Below are 11,672 nucleotides of genomic sequence, written 5' to 3' on the forward strand. Positions count from 1 at the left end.
ACTTTTAACTAGATGGGTTCCATGGAATTGCGTCTCCACCTATTCAAGGTGGGGTTGCTTACTGGAGCCCTTTAAGTGGGAATCATTTTAGAAAGAGCCATGAGATCCCACACAGCCAGAGACCTTTGGACCTTTCTTGCTTCATGAAACAAGAAGACTGGAGAGAAAGCTAGCAGATGTCTGAATGTTCACCATATGCCTTTCCAGTTGAGAGAGAAACCCTGAATGTCATTCGCCTTCTTGAACCAGAGTTCTTGATTCAAGCATCTTTGGCTGGATGCCTTAGATTGGACATTTCTATAGCCTTGCTTTAATTTGGACATTTTCATAGCTTCAGAACTATAAACATACAAGTTAATTAATTCCCCTTTTTTAAAAACCATTCCATTTCTGGTATATTGCATTCTGGCAACTTGCAAACTAGAACAGGGTTTGGTACCAGAGAAGTGGGGTTATGCTGTGGTTTGCAAATACCAAACATGTTGGAATAGCTTTTTAAATAGATAGGGGGAAGATTTTGGAAAAGCTGTGAGCAGCTTGATAGAAACAACTTAAAATGCTTTGAAGAGGCTGTTGGTAGAAATATGGACTCAAAGATATCTCTAACAAGGCTCTAGACAGAAATGAGATGTGTGTTATGGTAAACTGTAAAGAAGGCATCGTTATTTTAAAATGGCAGAAAATCTGGCAAAATTGACTGGTGGTTTTGGCTGAAAGGCAGATTTTAAAAGCCATGAACTTGGAATTTTAGCAGAAGAGATTTCTAAATTAAATATGGAAAGTGCAGCGTGGTTTCTCCTTGTAGCTTATAACAAAATGCAATAGGAAAGAGATAAGCTGAGAACTCTACAGTACAAAGAAATTTCAGGCTTCCAGGAAGGGAGACCCCAGAGAATAGTGTCCCACATGAGGATTTATCCAAATGTGGAACCAGTCAGCCATTTCAGAAAAAGCCAGGATTGGAGGTGGAGTTATCGTGGAAGTATTTGTGGAAACTCCTTCTGTCTGATGGGCATGATCCTTGCTTAATAATATAGAAAGTCAACAAGAGTGCGATGACACCTGTATAAATGCAACTGCTGCCAGTCTGAACTAAAAGACTCAGAAAAGGGACAAAGTGAAGATAAAATGTCTTCAGAAATAGAGCCATGGAAACTGGGGTCTGAAGTCAAGAAGCCTTAAGCCAAGAGAGAGGGCCCACCCAAGTACATGGAGAAAGTGAGTTTTCCCCAAAGGTAGAGGGTGGGCCTTCCACCTTGTTGCAGAAAAGGGACAAAGTGAAGATAAAATGTCTTCAGAAATAGAGCCATGGAAACTGGGGTCTGAAGTCAAGAAGCCTTAAGCCAAGAGAGAGGGCCCACCCAAGTACATGGAGAAAGTGAGTTTTCCCCAAAGGTAGAGGGTGGGCCTTCCACCTTGTTGCAGTGGAAGAGTGGTACTGCCTCAGTCCTTGGAGAGGGTGGAGCACATTCCTTGCAGATTGCAGTGGCTGTCACAACATGGAAATGTTGAGCATGTGCCCTGGAGATAGCAGAGAGCCCAGGTGCAACCCTGATGTTTGGAGTGGGTGGAGCCCAGGAAAAGGTGGTCTCCCCAATGTCCCCCAAGGTTGTATTTGGAGAGAGGCAGGCCACTGCATAGGCCCTTGGAAAGGGTGGGACTGCTGCTTTCTAAAGTCCTGAAAATTTGACTCTCAGACTTTGAAATCTAATGGAGTGTGTCCTGCAGGTTTTCGAAACTATCTGGGTCCCATGACCCCTGTGTTCCTTCCAATTTCCCCCTATGGAGATGAGAATATGCAGTGTATAACTGTTTCCCCTTTGTATATTGGTAGCAAAATGGAAGGAACCATTTTGGAAAGAGCCATGAAATCCCACATAGCCAGAGACCTTTGAAGATGAAACGAGAAGCCTGGAGAGAAAGCTAGCAGACATCGCCATGTTCACCACCTACCTTTTCCATTGAGAGAGAAACCCTGAATGTCATTGGCCTCCTTGAACCAAGGTATCTCTTCCTGAACGCTTTAGAGTGGACATTTCTACAGCTTTGCTTTAATTTAAACATTTTCACAGCCTCAGAACTGTAAACGTGCAATTAATAAATTCCACTTTAGAAAGCTATTCCATTTCTGGCAGTTTGCAAACCAGAACACCCCTTCCTGAATGGCATACATTGAATGACTGATCAGTGCAGAAGATAAAGGGCTCAACTCAAGGCAACTCTGAAGGGTCACTTTAGCTCCAGAGCATGATTGTTCCTTAGTGATCGTGATTTCCTGAAGTTTTGTTGGGTCTGCATCCCAGTTTGACTTCTCTCCCTGTTCAGTCCTGCCTCCTCTCTATCCTTTCCACGTGTTGATCTCTCACACCAAACTTAGTCTGCTTCCTCACTCCCAATCCAGCCAGTGATACTGATCTTCAGGGGTTGGTGAATAAATGTGCATTCACATTTTTATTTTATAGGTACATATGAATTTTCCTTGGAGAACTTCTTCCTAGGTAGTCTTTGTTAAAAAAAAAAAAAAAAAAACTAAGTAATGGGCAGCCTAGGAACCAAGGAGAAGGTGCATGCCAGGACACCCCAACCTTGCCCCCAGGGGACTCTGGGGAGTGCAGGCCCAGCTGCACAGGGCTGACCCATAGACAATGGCAAGAATGCAACCATCTAGTTTGTCTGCAGTGAGGTTGAAAGACATCTGCTGCGGTGGAGATAGTTCACAAAGGATTTGAGGAAAACCCACCAGGAACTGAAAATGCAAAAGCCAATCAATGTAGGGAGTGATACCACAGATACAGAGCTGGAGTTTGCCATCCCACCAAATACTACCAGAAAACAGCTTTTCAATGAGGTGGTTAACAGTATCAGTTTTAAGAAGGGTGGTACTTTGCACTTCATTATGTGGAGCATAAGAGACTTCCCATCTGTGTGGAACTTGATAAATAGGTCTCTGCTCAGGAGGTCAGAACTTAGAATCTTCTCCAGTTCAAATTTTGAGGCTAAGTTCTGCCCTGAAGGCATATCTGAGGAGCTCATCTAAGGCATTACCCAGAAGCTCTTCTTCCTTCAAATAAGGGAAGGAATTCTCACTGGTTGATAAGATTTACTCAGTGTTCTTTAGGTCAAATGCAGTGAAGGCCGAGTTTGGTGATTACAGGAAAAAAATGCACAAGTCTTGAGTATATCAACTCTGAGAGAGTTTGATCCCTCAAATAATGAGGAACCAGCATGAACTAACAAGAGAGCCCCGGGAGGACCAGAACCAGGTGTGGCATGCCAAGCACGGGGTATGCTTAAAGATAATGCCATGTTGAATTATTTAAGGATTGTGCAGGCTCTGGAAATGTACGGGATCAACTATTTTGAGATGAAAATGAAGACCTTTGGTTTGGAGTTGATGCTCTTGGGCTAGATATTTATGAGAAAGATGATAAAGTGACCCCAAATTTGGCTTCCCTTGGAGTGAAATCAGAAGCCTCACTTTCAATGAGTTTCTCATTAAATTCATCCACAAGTCACTTGACTTTGCATTCTACTCCTACCCCACCCCCACCCAAGGATCAGCAAGCAACCCTGCAGCTCTGCATGGGGAACCAGGAGTTTTGTACATACGCATCAGGAGGGACAGCACCACAAAGGCACAGGCCTGGGAGGAGACATATCAGAAGCAGCTGGAGCAGCACTAGCTGAAAATTGAAAAGAAAAGGAGCGAAACTGTTGAGAGAGAAAAACAGAAGATGATGCAAGAAAGGGGGGAGCTGATGCTAAAGCTTCAGGAGTGCTGACAAAAGCTAAAAAAACAAAGAATTTGCTGATCAGATTCAGTGTCTGTGCTGAAGGAGGGGAAGTGCAGCAATGGGGTGACCAAGTGTTTGGAGGTTAGAGAGACAGGCCATGCATCAGATAAAGAGCCCAGAGCAGCTGGCGGCGGAACTTGCAGGGTACACTGACAAGACTGCCTTGGTGGAAGAGACTATGAGGTGGGAGGATAAGATGGAAGAGTGGCAGCCCAAGTCCAAAGAAACATAGGACAACCTCATGAAACAAAGGAGGAGCTTCATTTCATGATAACCCCACCACCTCCACGTGTGAATTACCACACGTAGAAAAACCTGCAGGAGGAAGAAAGAGCTCAAGTACAGAGACTACAGCATGGTGATCTCCATCAGGTCATCCTGGACCACTGTAATGAGAAGCTGATTACCCAGCAGAGAGAAACAAGTGCTTGCAGCTGCAGCTGTTGACTCTGACCAATGAGCTGTCCCAGGCCAGAGATGAAAACAACATCCTTCACAAGGAAAGCCTGAGACAAGGCTGTGACCAGTACAAGAGCTTAGGCAGATCCCACAGTGTTACATGAAGCAAAGAATCGACCAGTTTGAAGCAAGGTAAAGGCTCTCTGTGGTGGGGAGACAGGATTGCAGGTGGGGGGTGGAGTGGGGGCATCTTCTGACCGCCACTGCCAGGTGCTTCAGGTATGTATCTTGTTTTTGCAGATGGGCCTGCAAGCATGTTATAGTTTCTCAACATGTTATAGTTTCTTTAAAAAGAGAGTAGCTATTTCAGTAGGAATATTCTGGGGTTAGGTGCCAGTGGAAGCTCCTTTGTTCTATCTTCCCCAATTCTATCGCAGTGCCAAACAGGCCTGATTTTTATTACTAACATTGCATTACTTTCTCTTGTATATTTGGAGCAGGATTTTCGAATTAAGGAAACATGCCTGTAAAGTCTGATTAACGAACTTCACAATGGCATTGTGTGATATAAGAAGATGCAGTGTGATTAAAGAAAACCCTGATGTGGCTTATATTCTCTGCTGTACTCGTCTCTGTATTTGCAGTTAGCTCAAATTGATTGATTTGGTTTTGTTGGTCTTAATTTCTCTGAAGGATCCATCTATGTATATCTAAGTTTTTTGAGGAGTGAAAATTATTTTGAAAATTGGGTGAAACAGTCTCCTACAGGCCCACACTGATTTCCTTCCTCCAGTTACTCAATTCAGATGACAAACCACCCCCAGCCCCCTGCAGTGACTGATCATTCAAAATGAATGATAGAAGAGGAGACTCTTGGATGAAACTGTTTTGTTTTTGCTTTTTGGATTAACACTAAGAGGACTACATTGTTGAGCTTAACCAGCTAATTCATGATCAGTTCATTTAAAAATGAGTGATAATATGTGTGCTATATTAGTTTAACAGGGGGGAAATATTCTGTATATTTTGTTATCTTTTACAGAATAATAATCATATATGTAAAAATGTGTATGTATATTAAAGTACCATTGTTGTAGTGTGTTGATTGAAGACCATCTGATTACCTGGAAAAGATGAAGTGCTGTTGGTTTTAGCCTTTGGATTAATTCTAACAAGTTCTGCACAACTATTGCACATATATCAAATAGTAAATGGTTATCACATTATGAATGGGCAAAACTAAAACTAAATCAATGAGTGCTTAAAAGCCAAAAAGCACCCCACTAAGGTAAAAGATAAATGACTAAACTATAAACCTTGTGGCCAGGAGATTGTTTCAGGCCATCCTTTTCATTTTTATAATGTTTTAAAAGGACACATGAAAACACACCAAGTGGCGATGGCCCTGAAAAATTTTTTAAAGATCGTGATGCACTTTTGAAATTGTGTGCATGATTTCTTGCCTAGAGCCCTGCTGAATCTTTTTTCAAAAGCATAAAGAAAGTCCCTCAGGATATTTCACAGTGTGAGGGTACGCAGCCTTCTTTCCTGACAGGTCATTATTGCATATCATGCTGGGATTGAGTACAGGACTGGCGAGTGGCTGCCCTCCCTGCCTCTTCTGTAAATGTATGTGGGACTCAAACTTTGAAATCTTAAATGCCCATGAGAGCTCAAAACACGCCTGATGATTGATTTGTACTGCAGGACAGAACTGACACAAGAATTGAAGTTTAGTTCAGCAAGATTGCACTCAGGGTCCTTGGCAAAAGTCATATTGTGTGAAGTTGACTACCATGCAGATATGACCACTTGCTGTAGGTTTTTGTGACTCAGTGCTACAAAATGTCTTTTTGTTGTTGTTGCATCTCATTTTAAATTTTGTAATGAAAACCAATTTCTTCAAAAGGGAGAATTTAACTGCAACAGAAAAATTCTACCAAGCTCCAGCGGGAGAATGGAAACCAATATAGGGTGATGGAAGTCATAGGGAGGCAGATGCTGTATGTCTAATTGTTATACAGCTTCTAAGTTGGGGTACATCACAGGAGAAATTGTGCTTGGAGCAAAGCTCCTTCCTTCTTTTAATGATGATATATTTTTTAGTCATTACAATATTAAAGTTCTAGAAAATGTTATACCACACAATTCATGGTTTAACTTAAGATAGTCAAGAAATACCTGGAGGAAATTATCTTTATAACTGATATTATGTTTTTAATTATTTTTTCCTTGTATTATGTTCATTGTAAGAAAATTAAAAAAATACACAATAATATAAAGAAGGGGCTGAAAATTATTTAGAACTCTAATACACAGAGAATACAAGTTGGACACTGTTCTAGTTTGCTAGCTGCTGGAATGCAATATACTAAAAACAGAATGGCTTTTTAAAAGGGGAATTTGATCAGAGGCTAATTTACAGTTCTAAGGCCAAGAAAATGTATCAATTAAAACAAGTCTATAGAAATGTCCAATCTAAGGTATCCAGGCAAAGATACCTTGGTTCAAGAAGGTCGATAAAGTTCATGGTTTCTCTCTCAGGCGGAAAGGCACATGGCGAACACAGTCAGAGTCTCTCTCTCATCTGGAAAGGCACATGGTGAACACAGTCAGGGTTCCTCTCTCATCTGGAAGGGCACATGGTGAACATGTCATCATCTGCTAGCTTCTTCTCCTGGCTTCCTGTTTCATGAAGCTCCCCGGGAGGCATTTTCATTCTTCATCTCCAAAGTGCTGACTGATGGACTCTCTGCTTCATGGTGCTGCAGCATTCTCTCCTCTCTCTGAATCTCCCATTCTCCAAAATGTTTCCTCTTTTATAGGACTCCAATAAACCAATCAAGACCCACCCAAATGAGTGGAGACATGTCGTCACCTAATCCAGTTTAACAACCACTCTTGACTAAATCACATCATCCAGGAAGATGATCCAATTACAGTTTCAAACATACAGTATTGAATAGGGACTACTTCGCCTTTATGAAATGGGATTTTGATCAAAACGTGGCTTTTTTAGAGGGCATACTTCCTTTCAAACCAGCACAGACACCACTGAGAATGCTTGACTGGATATCCAGGGAGTGCAAATCTGCTGAAAATATCATAAAATATCAAAGACATTTTGATTTTTTGTTGAAAACTAATAAAAATTTGAGTTGACTAATTTTTCAGGTCAATTGGCCAAATTTGCTTCAGAGTTTCCTAAAACTATTTTTGTCTGTTTAATAAACAGCAGACACATGGAAGCAAAGATAGTTGCTGCAGACAATTTAATTGAATCAAAGTGAAAAGCTAATCATAACTAGGTAATATAAATGAATCAAGATGCTCTGGTATAAAATAAAACATTCAGGCTCAAAAGCAAGCTCTATTGACATTTTAGTTGTCGTAGCAGCTAAACTGAGATGCTTCATAGACCATCTTTTCATATGCTAGTACGATTCCTTGCCAAGTTTTCATCTATAGCATTTTCTGGACAGGGGGAATATGAAGACTCTGCACATATGCCTAAAACCCACAAGTCTTGAAAACTGATATTTGTAGCCTCACAATATCCCAAATAGCTATGTGCTTTGTTCTTAATATTAATATGAAGAGCTTTACATTTGTTTTTGTTTTGTCTCTGTTTTTTTTTTTAATTTTACCTTCCGTGGTGTTTTTTATTTATAGGAATGGACACTCAAAGGCTTATTTTGATCTTTAAAAATAATATTCAACTACTTAAATTTACACATAGAAAAACTTAGATCATTTTTAAGTTCAGCTTTCGTTCTTGTTCTAGTTATATGTGTAGCAAATTCTAAACTTATTTTAAAGGTTTGAGTAATTTTGAATAATTTTTGAATAATTTCTGGCTCCACTTATTAACTTAATTAATCATATTTAAGCATGTAAACTGTAGTTAAAATAATTTATAATTTTATAAATTATTTTTTATAATTATTTATAAATTATTATAAATTTAATAATTTATTTTTAAGTTTTTAAATTTTTTTACTTAAAATTACCAAGTACTAAACTTTTCTTATAGATCTAATAAATTAAATTTGTAATATGAAACTAGAATTTTCTTAAATATTTTAATACTATTTAAAAATTAGTAAGAATTCAACTGAAAAGAATAAGCCTAAAATAATTATGCAATTAGATTTTTTATTTGAAAATTACATGGATTTTTAAGTGAAATGACATGATTAATGGCCCTGTTATTCTAATTGGCAGGTTCTGTTCAACATTATAGAGACCAATAGTAAACATGCACCTAGATTTTTCTAAGAAAGACCAGTGCTTAGTTTGAGTATCTTAAATATTTCTATATTCAATTTTAGATCTTTCTGTTACTGAAAAATGCCATCACTCTTACTAAGGAACTATTATATCATCCCCCAAATTTGTAGCATTAACTTTCCAAATCCTTCATGTTTGTAAAGAAACTATGTTATATTCATGTTCCTGGATTCATTCACATCTACTCACAGAAGGGTGCGGCTCCCTCCCAGCTTGATTTCTTGATTGGATATTGCATTTATTTGTCTCTCAAGATAAGTAAATGTATTTTCTGCCCAAGTCCAAAGATTTTTTAATTGGATGGGAAATTGCATTATTTCATATACTTTCTGAGCTTATGCAACTCTTATGGATATTAAAATGATAGTTACTTCAGTTTGAGATTCTTTTTGGTACTTGGCTATTAGGTCTGACATACTGATGTTTACTCAAAACCCAACAATTGCCATGTCTTTGCTGTTGATTCTATGGGAAGATAACAAAAGGCGGCAGTCAGGATAGTTTTGCCTAGAATATTCCCTACTGAGTTTCTGTCCTGTTTGAATAGAACAAAAATTCAACACAGATGGGCTCTAGAAGGCAAGTGGACTCAAATTGCAAAATAATGTGGTTTGTGGAAGTGGGACTTGAGATTCTCGGAGTTTAGTGAGAACAGTTGGTCATTTTCCTGAATGTAGGTCACTGCGACATTTAAATAAAGCAGGGAAGGCAATTTAGAAGGTGACTGGTTTCTGGGAACTTTTTGATGCAGCACTGTATAAAGGTGGGTCAAGTGGTTTGAGAATTGCCCATCAGCAGTGGCAGTGGCAAAGGTAGTGATGACAGAAAGCATCAAACCATCAAATTAGGGTTGCATGACTTTTAGAAAGTCTCCTAATAAATAATGCCTTCTTAATGTCATCATCTTCCTGCATAGCATCTCACTTACAAATTAAAAAGAGAAAGAATCTTCACAAATACACTTCTCCCATTTTTCTTGAAACATATTGAGATTGGCATACTGGCCCAAGGAACACCATAAACCTCTGGAACACATCTGGACCCAGTTGCAGCCTGGAGCCAAACCAAGCCAATTAAGGAACTGAGGGGGAAAATAGGTAAGTTAGCCTACCCCAGCCAAACCACAATTAAGGAACTGAGGGGGGAAATTATTGTGTGTTTCTTAGATGGTTTTTTAGGTAACAGTATTGTGGCAACAGCTAACTAGTCTATCTATTTAAAATCTTAACACAACAGATAAAGGATCTCTTGAGGGAGTACTACTGGCAATTGGAGCACTGAAAAAAAATTAGCTTACAGAAAAGAAAAGAAAGAGGCAACCAAAACTACTCTTATTGGAAATTTTACCTGAAACTGTACTTTGAGAAGAAAATCACAACTCATATTGAGCAGAAATATGAATGATCCTTGAAGTCCATGAGGTTATTACTTATTACTTTCAAAGGAGTATTTATGAGTAGAAAGAAATCTAACAATTACTTACTTTACAGGTTGAACACCCAGAAAAGTATTTTATTTCATTTGTCCAATAAATATTTTTGAGCTCTTATTTAATAGTAAATCTGTCATGAAGTGAAGCGATCCAGAGCTATGTGCTTATATGGTAAAGAGGAGAAACTCAGGCCAGTGAGGAGACATTCATGAACAGATTTCAAGTAGGCTTCAGCCATATAAATCAACAGCAGAGAATGATGAGTGATTAGATGTCATCAGAGTTCAAGCGGCAACTGAATGCAAGTTTTTGGTACTAATATTTGAAAAAGTATCCATAGAAAAGAGGATGAGAAAGCTGAGGACAGAACGCAGGTAATGCCAACACTTAAAAATGGGACAAAACAACTCCTGTTCCATGGAACAAGATAGGGGATGGGAGGAGAGTAACTGGGATTGTGTTCCCAGGGGGTGAGTAGCCAAAGAGGGCCCCCAAGGTGTTTGGGGGAGAAGAGAAACATGGAGATTAGGATAGGGAGAGTGGGGTGGATCTCATGGACTGTGATCCCCACTGGAGGTGGACTGTGGCACTTGGGGAAGAGCGGATCTGAGGGAACTGAGGGTCCCTGCACTCCAGCCTGCCCCAGCAGCTGGCTACGGAAACCTCCGCAGCAGACAGTGTCTGTGGGGAACCCAAAGGCAGGCATGGTCCCTGGGTGCTGGGAGCATTTGCCGGGCCAGATGCCAGGAATAGCTGTAGCAGGGGGCACTGCAGATCAGTTGATTCCCCCAGTGCTAGTCAGCTCCCCTGTCCCATGGGTTGGGTCCAGCCGTCCTGCTGACCTCCAACATGCACGCCATCTTCCAGCGGCTGTTGCAGGCAAAGAGGGGCAAGACTGAAGGAGAAAGTGTTTCGGAATTGCCAAACATTGATGAGACGTGGAAAGTATAGGCTGACTGCGGCAGTTGGGGAGGGGCAAGCCCGAGGGGAGGAGGTGCTTCAGGATGCCACCTATTGGTGAATAGGAGTAAATGCAGGCAGGCTAACTCCCTATCTGCCTAGTTTTTTGTTGTTGTTGTTCTTTCATCTTTGCCCCTTTTTTTAATTAAATATATTTTTCTATACGTATTTTATTAGTATTAGTGATTTTTGTTTTACTTTTATCTATTTTATGTATTTATATTATTTATTGATTATTTTTATTTCTTATTTTATGTGTATATTTTATTCTTGTTTTTTTTTTTTTTTAATTTTCTCTCCCTTTGGTGGGTACCAGTGTGACTTCATTTTTACTATATCTTGGAGTGTCTGTTTCTGACTTTGTAGCCTACTGTTGTTGTTGTTGATTTTTCCTATTTTCATTTCATCTTTTTTTTTCTTTTTGGGGGGATGCATGGCTGGGATTCATGCCCAGGTCTCCCACATGGTGGGCAGCTGTTCTATCACGGAAGTATCCATCCACCCCTGCCTAGCTTTTAATAGACCCTCAAGCTGAATTGCACCCCCTACATGAGATTTGAACATTGGTTTGGCAGGAATAACTGAAAAACCAAGTGCAAAAGGAAACTTTCAATGCAAAACCAAGTGAATATAAAACTTTAGACAAATAAAGGAAACCAAGTTGCAAAATAACCTTGTTAAGATAATCAAATGCATCGAACACAAAAGAAAATCCAAAGCATGTGAAGATCCAAGTAGAAATGACCTAGTAAATAACCAAATCAAAGCTCCAGAGGGGACACAGAGTATGGAAAAAC

At 39.7% G+C, this 11,672-nt stretch overlaps 1 pseudogene; it reads left to right on the plus strand.

Moving 5' to 3' along the window:
* The first annotated feature begins 2,752 nt into the window (after nucleotides 1-2,752).
* Nucleotides 2,753-4,389, plus strand: LOC143649083 (ezrin pseudogene; annotated as a pseudogene).
* The last annotated feature ends 7,283 nt before the right edge of the window (nucleotides 4,390-11,672 follow it).

Source organism: Tamandua tetradactyla, chromosome 11, assembly GCF_023851605.1.
Source record: "Tamandua tetradactyla isolate mTamTet1 chromosome 11, mTamTet1.pri, whole genome shotgun sequence".
Lineage (NCBI taxonomy): Eukaryota > Metazoa > Chordata > Mammalia > Pilosa > Myrmecophagidae > Tamandua > Tamandua tetradactyla.